Raw genomic sequence first — 15,890 nt, forward strand, 5'->3', positions numbered from 1 at the left:
TCCTAGAGGAGAAAGCAAGAAAAAACCTCTCTGACCTCAGCCACAGCAATTTCTTACTTGACACATCTCCAAAGGCAAGGGAATTAAAAGCAAAAATGAACTATTGGGACCTCATCAAGATAAAAAGCTTCTGCTCTGCAAAGGGAACAGTCAACAAAACTAAAAGGCAACCAACAGAATGGGAAAAGAGATTGGCAAATGACATATCGGATAAAGGGCTAGTATCCAAAATCTATAGCCTCTACTTTTTAAAAGGATTTTACTAATTGCAGCCTTCAAGTGAGCCCTGCTGGCAAAGAGAGCAGAAGGAGCTGGGTCCCAACAGCTCATTGGGTCTGAATTCAAAATATGCCCTAGAGAGGGGCGCCTGGGTGGCTCAGTCAGTTAAGCGTCCAACTTCGGCTCAGGTCATGATCTCAAGGTCTGTGAGTTCGAGCCCCACGCTGGGCTCTGTACTGACAGTTCAGAGCCTGGAGCCCGCTTCAGATTCTGTGTCTCCCTCTCTCTGCTCCTCCCCCACTCACACTCTGTCTCTGTCTCTCTCTCTCAAAAATAAAATATAAAAACAATTTTAAAAATGCCGTAGAGAAATTATATTCAGTTCAAGTCTTTAAGCACATCCAAGCAATCCCTGTGAGCTATTTTAAGATTTATCAAACAACTGTATTTCTCTTTTTTGTTTATCCTTCCAGTTCTCTCTCCTCTTCCACTGCCACACCCAAACCATACCATTTTATCTTTTTTTTTTTCAATAGATACTAATTCCTACAACATCTTAACATACCCAGGTTGGTTACATGACCAAGTGGCTAATGTAGAAGGCCAGATTTCACAGTAGAGTTACTGATTCAAGAAATGGTTATTACAAGTCCACTAAGATATCTGGCACTGGTTCAGACTGAGGGTGCAGCACAGAGAAAGCTTCTGCTCTCATGAGCTTCCTTTCAGCAGAGGGACAAAGAAATAAGAAGGTAATAACAGGTAATAGTGAAGGTTATGAATAAAATAAGCAACATGGAGTGACAGGGATTTGGGAAAGATAGGTACAATAGATAAGGCAATTAGGGATGGCCTCTCTGAGAAGGTGAAAACGTGCGTCCCAAAAGATGAAATAGTGCCACTCATCAGAAGAACTGACAAAAGACACCGTGAACAGAGACTGAAATATTCTCAAGGAAACGTAGTGTGTTTGAGGAACTCATCTGTATGACCACAGTTAAATTGTCAAAATCAGGAAATAAACACTGATATATTACCATCTAATCCACAAAACCTATTCAAATTTCTCTGATCATGCCTATAATGTCCTTTATAGGTCCAGGATCCACTCCATAATCACATGTTACATTTAGTGATCATGTCTCTTTTTTTTTTTTCCTTCAATCTATAACAGTTCTATCTTCCATGATCTTAACTTTTTGGAAAAGTACAGTCCAGTTAACCTTGTGAAATGTCTCCCAGTTTGGTTTTGTAGGATTTTCCTCACGATTTGTGATTTTCAGCAGGAATACCACAGAAGCAATGCTCTCTTCTGTCACTGCACTATATTAGGAGGCACGTGATATTAATTTTTATTTCTTGGTTAAAGTGGTGTCTGCTGGGCTTTCCCACTGTAAAGTTAATTAGAAGCATATGGTATTTATCAGTTACTAACTAGTTAGTGCTTCGTGGAGATATTTTGAGATTAAGATATCTTACTCTTCATCATATGTTCACTTACTTTAGTATCCACTGATAATCCACGCTGAAGTTAGTTATTACTATGATAGTTACCAAATGGTAATTTTCTAATTCCATCATTCTTTCCAGATCAGTGGTTGTCAAATGAGGACAGAGGGTGCAATTGTGCCTCCTCATTGCAATGTGGCAATGCCTGAAGACATTTTTGCTTTTCACAACTAGAGGTTGAGGGCAGGAGGGATGCGACTATCTAGAAGGTAGAGGTCAAGGATAATGCTAAACATCCTACAATACACCAGACCGTTACTCTCCCACTCAAAACAATTATCTTTCCCAAAATGTCATTAGTGCCAAGGTTCTAGATTTACTAAATGACATTCAGAATTTTCTGTTCTTCATTTATATATTTAATATTAGTGTGGATTTCTGGAGTTCTATTTTACTCAAAAGGTTACAATCTGTTTATAACATTTATTTTGATACTCAGATGGTCTCAGAATTGGTCAACACTAATCCTTCAAACCTGTTACTGTGCCCTTTGGGGCATGTGTCAATTACTATTTGAGGGCTTCCTTACTTCATGATATAAAATGCCTAGTGAGAGAGTCAACCATTTCTTCAAAGATCCCTGGTCTGGGTCTTTTTAGTGAAAAATATTTAGAAACCAAGGTCTGGGTGCTAGGTGTGCTCACTGCTATTATACCCAGACACAGCTAGGAAATACACACACAAACACACACACACACACACACACACACACACACTCATACACACCCCTACCTACCTAGCTAGCAAAGCAATGAGATCATACTGATACCTCTAATTCTTTTTTTTTTTAATTTTTTTTTTTATGTTTATTTATTTTTGAGACAGAGAGAGACAGAGCATGAACGGGGGAGGGTCAGAGAGAGGGAGACACAGAATCTGAAACAGGCTCCAGGCTCTGAGCGGTCAGCACAGAGCCTGACGCGGGGCTTGAACTCACGGACCGCGAGATCATGACCTGAGCCGAAGTCAGACGCTCAACCGACAGAGCCACCCAGGCGCCCCATGATACCTCTAATTCTAATTCAACACCACAGAGTTGGTTTTAGGCTTCCCCCTTTCCATATGTACAATTCTCTTTGTTGACGCTGAGAAACTTAGCTCCCATTACCCTCAATGTATTTGCTTATTTCCATCTCTTGATTGTAAACAATTTCTCAGCTGTAAAGCAGAAGACTTAACCCCAGATGTCCCAACCCACTACCCTCCCACCTCCCAGTCTCTGCCCATATTTGAACCTAAACCTTGACTCCAACAAAAGAGAAGGAAGAAATGGGTAGGAAGAAAGGCTAGTTAGAAAGTTTGGCCTTGATCTGCCCCTCAAACCTCCACTCCTACTGCCAACTGAAAACTTGACCCCAAAGAGGGATAAGGAGAAAAATGAGCCAGATTCTAAAATAAGTACAGTGTACCCTATGTAAGTAGAAGTGTTGCCTTTATCTAGTACATAGGGAGAACTTCATGCTTCTCAAAATAAAAAACATTAAGCTGGCCTTTATATACTTATATAAATTTGTATGTTATCATGAGTTATAGTTTATAATAAAAATGGTGTTAAACCTCTTAGAAGAGTCTTCTGTAAAACAAAGCCAGATAATTCCCTTGAAAAATACAGTCAAAATTAATGTGTTATTTCTAAAAGGTATGTAAGAAACTTCTGGAACAATCTGTTGCACAGATTTAAAAAGATCATAATATAAAATTCCTGTGTTCCAGTTAAGTAGACAGAAAATATAAAGAAAAGCATAGGAATAAAATCATAATTTTACAGGTGGCATTTACAATTTACATTTACATTTACAAGGTGGGAAATTTACAATTAAAGAAAAAAAAGATACTGAAAAACTATGTCCCCCCCCACACACACAGATATGACATTTAAGAGAAACTCAAAGATGACATTCTAAAATAACATATATAGGTTGAGACTATCTGTATTTGAATGGTTATACCTCTTATAATAAATGAAACTAATTATAATCCCAAACTCACCATTTACTAGAGAACAATTTAAACAATGGATTCTATATAAGTTCCCTTTTAAATAATGACAAATTTTTTAGGACTTAACTAAATTTAATCCAAAAAAAAGTGTCTGGCTAGGAACTTTCAATGCAATGCTCTAATTAAAAGCAGGAAATATAATTAGAGGCATACTAAATCATAAAGCAAAATGTCCAATTGTCAAGTGAAACTTAAATTCTATTACTGCTTAGTATCCTTCTAATACATTTCTTCTTACCTAAGTTAGCCAAAGTCAGGGGATTTTTGCTTGCGATCAAAGAACCCTAACTGATATAACTAGGTACCCTAGTTCTAAGTTAAATGTGGCCTCTTAAAAATGGGACATCTTGGGGCACCACAGTGGCTCAGTCGGTTAAGCGTTTTGACTCTTGATTTCGGCTCAGGTCATCAGGTCATGATCTCATGGCTCGTGAGAATGAGCCCTTTACCAGGATCTGTACTGACAAGGTGAAGCCTGCTTGGAATTCTCTGCCCCTCCCCTGCTCGTGCTCTTTGTCTCTCTCTCTCTCTCTCAAAATCAATAAATAAACATGAAAAAAAAATTTTTAATGGGACATCTTTATTTATGAAATAGAATAGTTCAAAATCATAACAAAAAAAAGGCTTTAATTTCAGGTACAGTTGAACGGGTGCAGGAGGTCTACTGAATTAATATAGAGAAGGTCAAAGTCTTGTTTCTAATTATCACCAGGAAATTTCTGTTGGAAATCTGGGTATAAGGTCAGAGTTCAATATATAGACACAAGTATCGATTTATTTTTCCTTCTGAAGGCAAACTGATCGAATGTACCATTTAGTTTCCTATGCACATCACTTTCCACTTCTCTTTAAAACTTAAAAAATGAGTTTTTATTATCATGGATGAACTGACACTCAGTTTGAAAATATTTTATTTTTATATTTATTTTTAAAATTTTTACTACATTTCTCCCAAAAGTAACACATACTTGAAATAAATCAAACAATACACATAATGATAGAGAAAAGGCTAATTTTTCCTCTACCTCATTCCCTCAGGTCCCACTTTACTAAAATAACCAAAACTGATAATTTGCTATATATGCTTTCACAGCTTTTTGTACTATTACCAGTTTCTTTTTATAAAAATGAAATGACATTATATACATTATTCAATGCACTTAACAACACATCTCAGACATCCCTCCAAAGTATATAGCATATAACTCAATTCATCCTTTTTAATTTTTGCATAATAATCCATTGTATAGATACACCATAATTTATCCAATAATTTCATTAATTATCAGACTCATCAGACTGTTTCCAATCCAAATAATGCTAATCAATATCCATGTACATGTGTCCTGATATACTAGAGGACAGATACCAAAAAGTGGGATTGCTGGGTCAAAAGGAATAAAAAATGATACTTCCATTTTTTTAGAAATCTTGTATGTATAAAAGAGTCTATATACACAAAAATAAAGGGAATATGAAATAATGAACTCCCATTTACCTATCATTCAACTTTGACAATTGCCAAATATTAATGTTCAATTGTTTTTTCCTTCTCTAAAAAATTTAAACAAGTCTCATTTTAAAAGTTTTGTCTCAGCACCTGGGTGGCTCAGTCGGTTGGGCGTCCAACTTCGGCCCAGGCCATGGTCTTGCAGTTTGTGAGTTCGAGCCCTGCATCGGGCTCTGTGCTGACAGCTCAGAGCCTGGAGCCTGCTTCGAATTCTGTGTCCCTCTCTCTCCCTCTGCTCTTCCCTACTCATGCTCTCTCTCTCTCTCTCTCCTTCAAAAATAATTAAAATATTTTTTAAAAAAATTTTTAAGTTTTGTCTCAGGGTGCTTAGGTGGCTCAGTCAGTTAAGCGTCCAACTTTGACTCAGGTCATGGTCTCATGGTTTGTAAGCTCCAGCCCAGCATCAGGCTGTCTGTTGTCAGCACGGAGCCCACTTCGGATCCTCTGTTTCCCTCTCACTCTGTCCCTCCCCCACTCACGCGCTCTCTCAAAAATAAAATAAACATTAAAAAAAAAATTTTTTTTGTCTCCACAAATGGCTCTGAAAGTTTATTAAAATCCCTTTTGGAACAGTAGTTACATAGTAACCACCACTGTTTGTATCTTCTTTAGTACTGTACATAACAACTTAAAAAAAAAGTCACCCATAATAGTCACTTCCTCCCTCTACTAAGCTCTTCGCAATGGAGAAACAGCAGAATCAAAGCATCTAAGACAGTAGAAAAAGAGACTAGGAAAGATCATCCTAAAAGCATACAAAGACCTTGAAAAGGAAAATATCAGGCAGGCATAGAGGTATATTAAGTGACAGAGGCAACAAAGAGAAAGAAAGGAGTAACATTAAGTAGATTTTTAAAAGCTAGCATTAGCTGGTGGGGAAAGTACTTAAGGGATTGCTGGTGGTCCGAATGGGAAATTTAAGCAAAGAAAGAGCAATTCATGAGGAATAGGACATGCTTTTGAATGTATTTTAGAACTAGCTGCTTAAAATCTATTGCACTACTCATCAGAAAGCTAGGAGAATAGCCACTTAGCGCTCAGCCAGCAAAGGGAATTTGGAGGGAAAAATATCACTAATGTGTAACAAAATAACATTTATTTCTCTTCAAATATAAGTAACATCCCTACTAAGGAAGAACAATATAGAATGTATGCATATGTACACATATATGCAAAAGGAATACTACACCAAAATGTGTTCCTCAAAAAAAAAAAAAAAAAAAAGTAATGAAATTTCAAATGCACCAAAGACAAGGGCTATTTAAAGCAACCCCAAAGTAAATTATTTTGTACAGTGAACATTTTATACAATAATCATATCCTAATTTATTTAAAGTGTGGTTTCTCTTTTTTAAAATATTAAATTCCCTAATCCACACAGCATTTTATTTTTTAAAGATTTTTTAAGCTTATTTATTTATTTTGAGAGAGAGAGACAGAATAAAGGGCAGAGTGGGGGGGCGGGGGGGGGGGGGTGGAGGGCAGGGAGAGAAGCCCAAGGTAGCTCTGCCCTGGAGCTCAAACTCACAAACCCTGAGATCATGACCGGAGCCGAAATCAAGAGTTGGATGCTCAACCGACTGAACCACCCCACAAAACATTTACTGGTTGTTCACTATATGCCAGGCACTGTACATATAGAACAAAACATCAGTCCTGCTTTCTAGGAGTTTACAATCTAGTGAGTAATTTAGACACAATTAGGATACAATGTCATATATTTTAATGGTGTATTTTTTCATTTAAGTCTGCGGGTAAACACAAGAAAGACCACTGAACTATAGCTAAGGAGAGTCAGGAAAGGATTTACAGAGGAAGTGAGCCACATAGGAGTTGAATCTTGAAGGCTGAAGAGTAATTCAGAAATGAAAGAGAAAAGAATCTCTACAAAGATTGTGCAAAGCTTGGTGATTCATCTCAATGCATTTAAGCTGGAAATATATTTCTAGTGCAGATTTGACAAGAACCATATGTGGCCTACTGATACGAAGTTTTAAAAATTTTACTGTTATTGTTAAGCTGTTACAGCATTTATGTGAGATTGATGTATGTAGGCATGTGTTTATATGTATATGTGTTAAAAATGGTGGTTACAGATATCAGAGTGAATCTACATATTAGCTTCCACACCCTTCCTGATACCCCACCTACAAAATAAGTAGATTTGAAAATAAAACAAGGGTTCATAAAGGCACACGAAGTTGACAGCAAAAAGCCGAATCCTTAATCGCAGGGAGAAAAGCCATTCTGTGAATGGAGGGAAAAATAAGTGAAATACAGGATCTGTCGGAAATGTATTCACAAGACAGTTAGACCTTGAAATCTTATCTAGAGTATAAATGTGAGAGTCTCTGGACTGTAGGGCATTAGCACAGTAGAGGGAGGATATGGGGGGGGGGGGGTAAGGTAAAATATTTTTTAAAGGGAGACTGAGTAACTGAATGTTGAGACTCTTCTTCCCACCCAACTCCTAACATGTTAGCTGCTAAGGTACACACACTCTCCAAGGCAGCAGACTCAAAAGAGGGTTCTCTGGGAAACAGATCACCTCAAAAGAAAACACCTAAACATACAGACATCCGGAGTTCCCTAAGAAACGGCCCAGCCAGATCATCCCATAGTTAAACCCATAACCAACAAACAAGGAGGAGGGCACCTGGCTGGCTCAGTCAACAGAGTGTGCAACTCTTGATCTTGGGGTTGTGGGTTCAAACCCCATGTAGGGTATAGAGATTACTTAAAAATAAATTCTTAAAAAAAAAACAAACCAACAAGCTATGGCATCACAGTAGTACCCAATTAGTTGTGTAGTACAACTCTTAAAGATCACCAGATATTTGATGATGGCCTCTATTATAAAAGACAGAGGCCAAAGAAAACAAATGGAAAAAGTAACTTGAAGGAAACAGAGACAATTAAAAGAGAGAAAAAAAAAAAAAAAAAGAACTTCCAGTAATATATTTTAAAAACTGAGAAACTAAGAGAAGCAATCAAGAAATATGAAAAGAATGCAATGGGGGAAGGGGGAGGACTAAGAAGAAAAAGGTCATTACAAAGTATAAAAATTAGAAATGAAAAATTTAACAGAAAGGTTGAAAGATACAGTTATAGAAATATCCCTGAGAGTAAAGAAAAAAGACAAAAATATGCAAACAGAAGGGGTGCCTGGGTGGCTCAGTCAGTTTAGCATCTGACTTTGGCTGAGGTCATCATGATCTCGCAGTTTGTGGGTTCGAGCCCCGCGTCGGGCTCTGTGCTGACAGCTCGGAGCCTGGAGCCTGCTTTGGGTTCTGTGTCTCCCTCTCTCTCTGCCCCTCCCCCACTCGTACTCTGTCTCTCCATCTCTCTCAAAAATAAATAAAACATTAAAACACGTATATATACACACACAACAGAAGATGAAAAGATAATTTTGAGAACCTGTCCAGGAAATGGAAGGTCTGGAAAAACATCAGTGAAAACAAAAGGAAGGAAATCATTAAAGAAATAATTCAAGGGGTGCCTGAGTGACTCAGTTGGTTAAGCATCCAACTCTTGATTTTGGCTCAGGTCATGATCTCACAGCTCGTGAGTTTGAGCCCCGCATCGCACTCTGTGCTGACAGCATGGAGCTTGCTTGGGATTCTCTCTCTCTCCTTCTGTCTCTGCCTCTCCCCAACTTGTGCATGTGTGCACACATACTCTCTTTCTCTCTCTCAAAAATACACATTTTTTTTTTAAAGACGAAATAATTCAAGAAAATTTTCTGGAACCGAAAAACCATGACTTTCTAAATTGAAAATGTCTGTCAAATGTTCAACATGATGTTTAAAAACAGAGCCACATCGGGGCGCCTGGGTGGCGCAGTCGGTTAAGCGTCCGACTTAAGCCAGGTCACGATCTCGCGGTCCGTGAGTTCGAGCCCCGCGTCAGGCTCTGGGCTGATGGCTCAGAGCCTGGAGCCTGTTTCCGATTCTGTGTCTCCTTCTCTCTCTGCCCCTCCCCCGTTCATGCTCTGTCTCTCTCTGTCCCAAAAATAAATTAAAAACGTTGAAAAAAAAAAAAATTTAAAAAAAAAAAAAAAAAAACAGAGCCACACCAAGGTTTTTAGAACACTGAAAAAAGAAGATTCTGTCAAATTTGAGAGAGAACAGATTTCTTAAAAAGATAAAGAATTTTGGGGCGCCTGGGTGGCGCAGTCGGTTAAGCGTCTGACTTCAGCCAGGTCACGATCTCGCGGTCCGTGAGTTCGAGCCCCGCGTCAGGCTCTGGGCTGATGGCTCGGAGCCTGGAGCCTGTTTCCGATTCTGTGTCTCCCTCTCTCTCTGCCCCTCCTCCGTTCATGCTCTGTCTCTCTCTGTCCCAAAAATAAATAAAAAATGTTGACAAAAAAAAAAAAATTAAAAAAAAAAAAAAAAAAGATAAAGAATTTTAGAATAATATTAAACTTTTAAAATGCAACACTTGAAACTACAACATACTGTAGCTGTAAAACTGTGAAAAAGGAACTATTTCAAATAGTCATATTCAACCAAAGTATCCCAAGTTCTCAAAAATTACTTCCTTTTCTTTCTCCTTTACTTTCTATTATAAATAGAGTTTATAATCTTCAAAATGATCGGAGTAAACAAAGAGGAAGCCATGGGATTTGGGAAATGAGATCCAACAAAAAAGAGGTGAAGACAATCCCCAGGGTAATCGTGAAGGGAGCGTTCAGGATGAAAGGTCTGTAGCAGGCCTAGAGAGGACAGCAGGTCAGAAGGCATCAAAAAAGACTTCATAAACATGAAGTTGATGGTCTACATATGAATAACTTTAACTGAGAATATACGAAGCTTTAAAAATAGACAAATATCTTGTGTCCTGAGACAATATGTTCACACCGTTAGATTTAATGTAGTTAGAGTAAGTCAAGCCATATTCTCGCCGATATTCTAAAAACTGCTATCAGGCTCAATCCTTCATTGATGAAGCAATGTAGCTCTTTTAAATTATTTTTGAAAAGATGTCTGCTGGTGAGATTTAAGACATTATTCACAGATCATCCAAGGACCTGGATGCATCAGACACTGAGATATTTATCCATATTTGAATACACAGTAGTTTCTTCAACATGTGGAGAAGAATGTTTTATTCCTTTGTAGTAGTTCAAAGTTGAGAAACCATTTGAGAAGTGAAAATGCAGGAGAGCACATAATAGGCCCTTAATACAAACACTTGCTGAGATTGCTCTTTCTTTTCCAATCTATAAACAAGAAAAGGCACGTGAAGATAAAGTTAACTATGTATTTTACATATACACATAAACACACATTCATGTACACACACACAACATACATTCACAAATATTTAAAATTTCTCCCATAGCTCTAGGTGAGTTTTCAATTTCATTTTTTAATATATTTTACAATTTTAACTCAAATGAGTAAGCTTCAAAAATGTGTTTTCTTAAAGAGACTGGATGTTGAAAGAAATTTTAAACAATATCGCCTTTACTAAATAGAACATCAGTAGTATTTGTATAAGAGTTGTCATTCTTAGATAGTATGGGCAAAAAATATTTCCCAGAGATGAATGATTAACCTGTTGAATTCAAATAGGCTTATTATGTCCATCACAGGAATAAAAGGCACAGCATAAGGAATATAGTCAATGATACTTAATAGGGTTGTATGGTGACAGATGGTAGCTACACTTGCGGTGAGTACAGCCAAATGTATAAACTTGTGGAATCGCTATTGTGCACCTGAAACTAATGCAACACTGTGTGTCAACTATACTCAGATAATTTTTTAAAAAGACTTATTCCAAAAGACTTTACAAGTATTTAATTAGCTTTGACAAACAAGCTGACTAATCAGAACTGATTCTTAAGTAGGTAACGAAACAATCTGAAAAATACACAAAAACAAACATGGCTTAAAGTTCTCCGGGTACAGAATACATAAGAGAAGTTGTGAATTCACACATACATGGGTGGAGTGGTGAGGGTACAAAATGGAGAATGTGCTCAGTTCCAGATAATCATTACCACGTGAGCACAGACTCGGACCTCTAGATCATTATGTTTCTCTAAGAGAAAACTCTTTGTGAATTTTCCTATTGTCAAATCTTGATAGTAATTCATTTTTTTCATTTAGCTAATTTTTTCAGCTCATCAAAACAGGTATGTGTTCTGAATTCAATTTCTAGAGTTTATGGGGCTTGTAGTATATGCCCTCTAAAATTGAGACCCAGATTTACCTCTGTGTTAGATAGAATAGTGTATCAGATTTACTTCTGCGTTAGATATAATAGTGTATCAAATATAAATACACTTGCATAGAATGAATGAATTCATGTGAATGTGACTAAGGATTCAAATGATTCAATGCATACTTTTTGAATACCACTTGAGCCAGACCTTGTACAAGTCACTATGGTGGAATAAAGAGGTATGACTGGACATTAGTAATTAATGTAAGTTTCCGATCTTTCTCTGTCTTCTAAAAATGGGCGAATAATTTATCATCCAAACCAACGCACTTCTGGGAGTGAAAAGAGCTGTGTTAATAATTAGGCTGAGAGGGGTACCTGGGTGGCTCAGTCAGTTGAGTGTCTGACTCTTGGTTTCGGCTGAGGTCATGATCTCGCAGTCCATGAGTTCGAGCCCCGTGTCGGGCTCTGCACTGACCGTGCGGAGCCTGCTCGGGATTCTCTCTCTCCCCCCTCTCTCTGCCCTTCCCTTGAGGTACTCTCTGCCTCTCTCAAAATAAATAAAATAAACTTTACCAAAAAAATAATTGGGCTAAGAACAACAGGCGTAAACTGGGACCCTGCCAGACAAACCAGGCTGTACAGTCACCCTACCTAACAGAAACCAGTCTGCTTCAGTCTCCTCCCCTCTGCCTACCCAGGCTCACACAGTCCAAGGAAAATCCCACCTTGCCAGGCTATCTCTTCAGACTATAACAGAGAATTAGAAGGAAAGGGGGTAAAAAGGAAGTCGAGAGTTGTCTTATGATAGGAAGAGTTAGAATTGTTTCCTAAGATTTTTGTTTTGTTTTGTATTTAAGAGGTACACAATCAGCAGCAGTGTGGAATGACAACGGATGGGTGAGGGGAAAAAAAGAAAAACTGCTAGAGACTGCATGTTGCCTTCGTGTCATTTAATCGAGAGGTAAAGCACTCAAGTTAGCTGAAAATCCTTTTGTCGCGTAGACTGGGACTACCATCCTTAACCAGAGAGGACATGGTTTTATGAATGCAGCAGAAGTAGAAGACATGGTCCTGCAATCTAGGGGGTCAAACTTTATTTGGGGAGAAAAAGACTAACAAAGAATTAATACAGTGTGATACAAAGTTGAGTGCTCAATCGTAGCACAGGAACTGCAAACCTGTAGGACTTGAGAAAGATCGAACAGAGCAACGTGAATCAATCTCCCCTTCTTGTTGTTCTCGTTTCTCCTCAAAAGGATCAGGGGACAGGCACAAGCAGAGGAGTTCTCAGTTGTAGATAATGACAGTCCAACCAATCCCCACGAAGCTCTGATGGGGTTATCAAATATTAAAATGAAAACAAAATCCACGATTAATCAAAATACTGGGTTTTTTTTTTCCACCCGTTGACTATCACACTATCAAAAATGATACTTCATTTAAGTTGTGATTCTGGATTCCACCACACCTTTCAGTCAGAAACTAAGGGACCCCTGGTAAATGGCCATGACACAGAAGTCTGGCCTCCAACAACATGGATGGGCCAAAGCTTCAAACACACCATGAATTTACCACCAGGAACAAAGACTCTACCTGATCCAACATAATAGAGTTGGCAGATTGTGAGCATGGGGGGCATCTACAACACACAGAATATATCCATATTTTCCAGCCCATATACAGAACAATCTGAAACTTCCTCATTCCTTCCATGGGCCATCCCCACCTCCCTGCGATAAAAGACAAATAGTCAGATGCAGGGAAAGGCGGCGGGGGGCGGGGGGGGGGGGGGGGGGGAGCGGTGAAGGGTGAGAGGGAAGAACATAAGAAAAATGAGATACATATATACAGACACTAAATTCATTGAATCACCAAATATTTTGTCCACATCAAGCATCCATCGAGGGATACAACATACACAGGCCACACAAGTATCCAAATATCCATAATTCCCTGTGGAAAGGCTGGCCACAATCCAAACAACTTCGGTAAAAACAAGAATATCCTTTCTGTCAAGCTTTCTGTGTGACTTCTGTTTCTGTTAAGCAATTTTTAAATATCATTATAGCCCTAAGCTTGAGAAACACTTGAGTACCTCAGAGAAAGGGCTATGTAAAAACACAAATCACTGCTACTATTATATTACTGTGCAAAAAGCAGGACTTCCCAAAAAGGAGAAAAAAAAAAAAAAAAAAAAACCCTGACATAAAACAAAACCCACATTAGGTTTCAGACTATTAAAAGAAAATGCATTCTCTTGCCCCATCCTCACTCCCCAAATCCCCGCTCCATTAGATTGTCAACTACCTTGCAGGAACCCTACAGAGCCCATTTCCAGTGACCTTTAATCAGTCTCCTCTGAGATACAATCCACTGGACAGAATTCTTTTCCATTTGCCAAAGTTATTTTCTAGCACTCCAAGTTACCACTTTTAGTTCCAATTCCCACCGTGAACTTTTAAAATTCATTCCTCGCCACTTTGGAGAAATGCTACTTTCAAGAAATACAGAATAGCTCTAAATTCCTGTGTAACAACCTCATAAATATTAATTTTTAAGCAAGTTATCTTTATCTGAGTATCGGTTTCCTCATCCCTTGTCACATAAAGAGAACTAAATGGGAATAGTATTCACAAAGCTCCTGATAAATCCCGGGGTGGGGGGGGGGGGAGGGTGCAAAAAAAATGGTAGCTATTTAAAAGAAGATGAAGAAGTGGTATTACTCAGCATTTGCTCAGAGGAGGGAAGAAAAAAAAGACTTGTTTGGCATATGTCTCTTCTGCTAAAACTTGGAGGCACTTAAATTAGGAACATCCCTGCAACTACTTAAAGGAGGTTTGAAAAACTAGCAGGTTTATGGCAACGATGTGAACTATGCTCCAGTGTTACTGCGGTCACGAAGCATAACACACATTGGTGAGTCTAGAAAGGATTACAGGGTTTATTTCACTCTTTTCTCATGATAGCAGCACCTACTATTAAGAATCATTTCAACTCTGTAATTTTTTATTTCAAATTAAAAAAAATTTTTCTTAGGGGCACCTGGGCGGCTCAGTCAGTTAAGCATCTGACTTCTTAATTTCGGCTCAGGTCATGATCTACAGACATGATATCAAGGCCTACATCAGAGCTTGGGAATCCCCTGCATGGGATTCTCTCTCTGTCCCTCTCCTGCTTGCATGTGCGCTTGCTCTCGCTCTCTCAAAATAAACATTATTAAAAAAAACAAGAAACAAAAAACCTCTCTCCCACAAAGACTACATAGTACATGAACACTGTGATTCTCAAGAAGGGCTAGGAGCCAAACCTAATGTCAGTGTGGCCCATCACCAGCTCCCCACTGACACGGGGCCTACCACAGTCTAGGGGCCCCTGACCATTACCCACACATAATAACCATGTAATGCACTAAAACTTAAAATTTATTTTTTAACAAAACTTAAAATTATCAATGCCCAAGCTCAATATTCTGCCACCACCTGAGCTCTTAAGCTTCTTTGGTACTCCCCCCAACCTAATACGGGGAGAGGATGATTTGATCTCTGATTTATCATCTCGTAAGTCCATTGGGAGATGAAGACAATTAATGTGGAACATGCTGTGAGCTCCCTAGAGAAAAGTGCGATTTTAAAACAAAATATTTTATATTTTTTTCACTGGTAAAATGAATTGCTCCTTTTTTTTCCACAGTGCTGTACTTAGCAATTCAAGATTTTATCACAGCTTTCTGTCAAAAATAGTAATACTCAATTTGGAAGTTAAAGAATATCTACGCTTTTTCAAAATGAAAAGAACATTGTTTATTCCAGTTATAAAACTAATAAATATGTGTCATAAAAAAATCCATTAGTACTGGAAAGGATAAAGAAGAAAGTAGTAATCAACCATAACCCTAATGCCCCAACAAAACATGAGGGGCATTACGACATAGTTCTATGCATATACATACATACACACATAATTAATGGATATCTATGTATTTTACAGAAGATCATATTCCCTAAAGTGATTTTTTTAACCTAATATGATTTAAAAATCTTGAACAGCTACATAATATTTTATGTCCATGGATTATCCATAATCAACCAGTCATCTAAAATTAAAGTTTTATGCTTTTTCCAGTTGTTCTTTGTGCTACAATGAACTCTCTTACATTCCAGGCTTGCATAATGGTTTCATCAGTTTTTAGAAAAGCAATTATTAGTCAAAATGATACGGATACTTAAAATTATAAAAGATATTGGCAGATCACCTCTAAAAGTAGAATCATTTACCCTCCAACCAATAGCAGGTGAAAAGGCCCATTTCCCTATAATTCACTGGTTATTGCCTATCTTCTCTCATCTTTGCCAATTTGATAAACAAAAATTTTATTTCACTGTTTTAATTGTTTCATTACTTCATTTCTGGTAAAGTAATTATTTGATGTGTTTATAGAGCATTGGTTTTGGGGGTGTTTTTGTTTTTGTTTTTG

General features: G+C 37.9%; 1 protein-coding gene and 1 long non-coding RNA gene across 6 annotated transcripts in view; both read right to left on the reverse strand.

Annotated features, from left to right (window-relative positions):
* The window catches only part of CAMKMT (calmodulin-lysine N-methyltransferase), a 408,282-nt gene that overhangs the window by 362,676 nt on the left and 29,716 nt on the right, over window positions 1-15,890 (reverse strand). The window lies entirely within an intron of this gene.
* On the reverse strand, window positions 732-3,503 carry LOC131485169 (uncharacterized). Its single transcript, XR_009248681.1, has 2 exons — window positions 2,738-3,503; window positions 732-2,497 (listed from the first exon to the last, which is right to left on the reverse strand). It is a non-coding gene; the product is annotated as an uncharacterized LOC131485169 (long non-coding RNA).

Source organism: Neofelis nebulosa, chromosome 9 (assembly GCF_028018385.1).
Source record: "Neofelis nebulosa isolate mNeoNeb1 chromosome 9, mNeoNeb1.pri, whole genome shotgun sequence".
Taxonomy (NCBI): domain Eukaryota; kingdom Metazoa; phylum Chordata; class Mammalia; order Carnivora; family Felidae; genus Neofelis; species Neofelis nebulosa.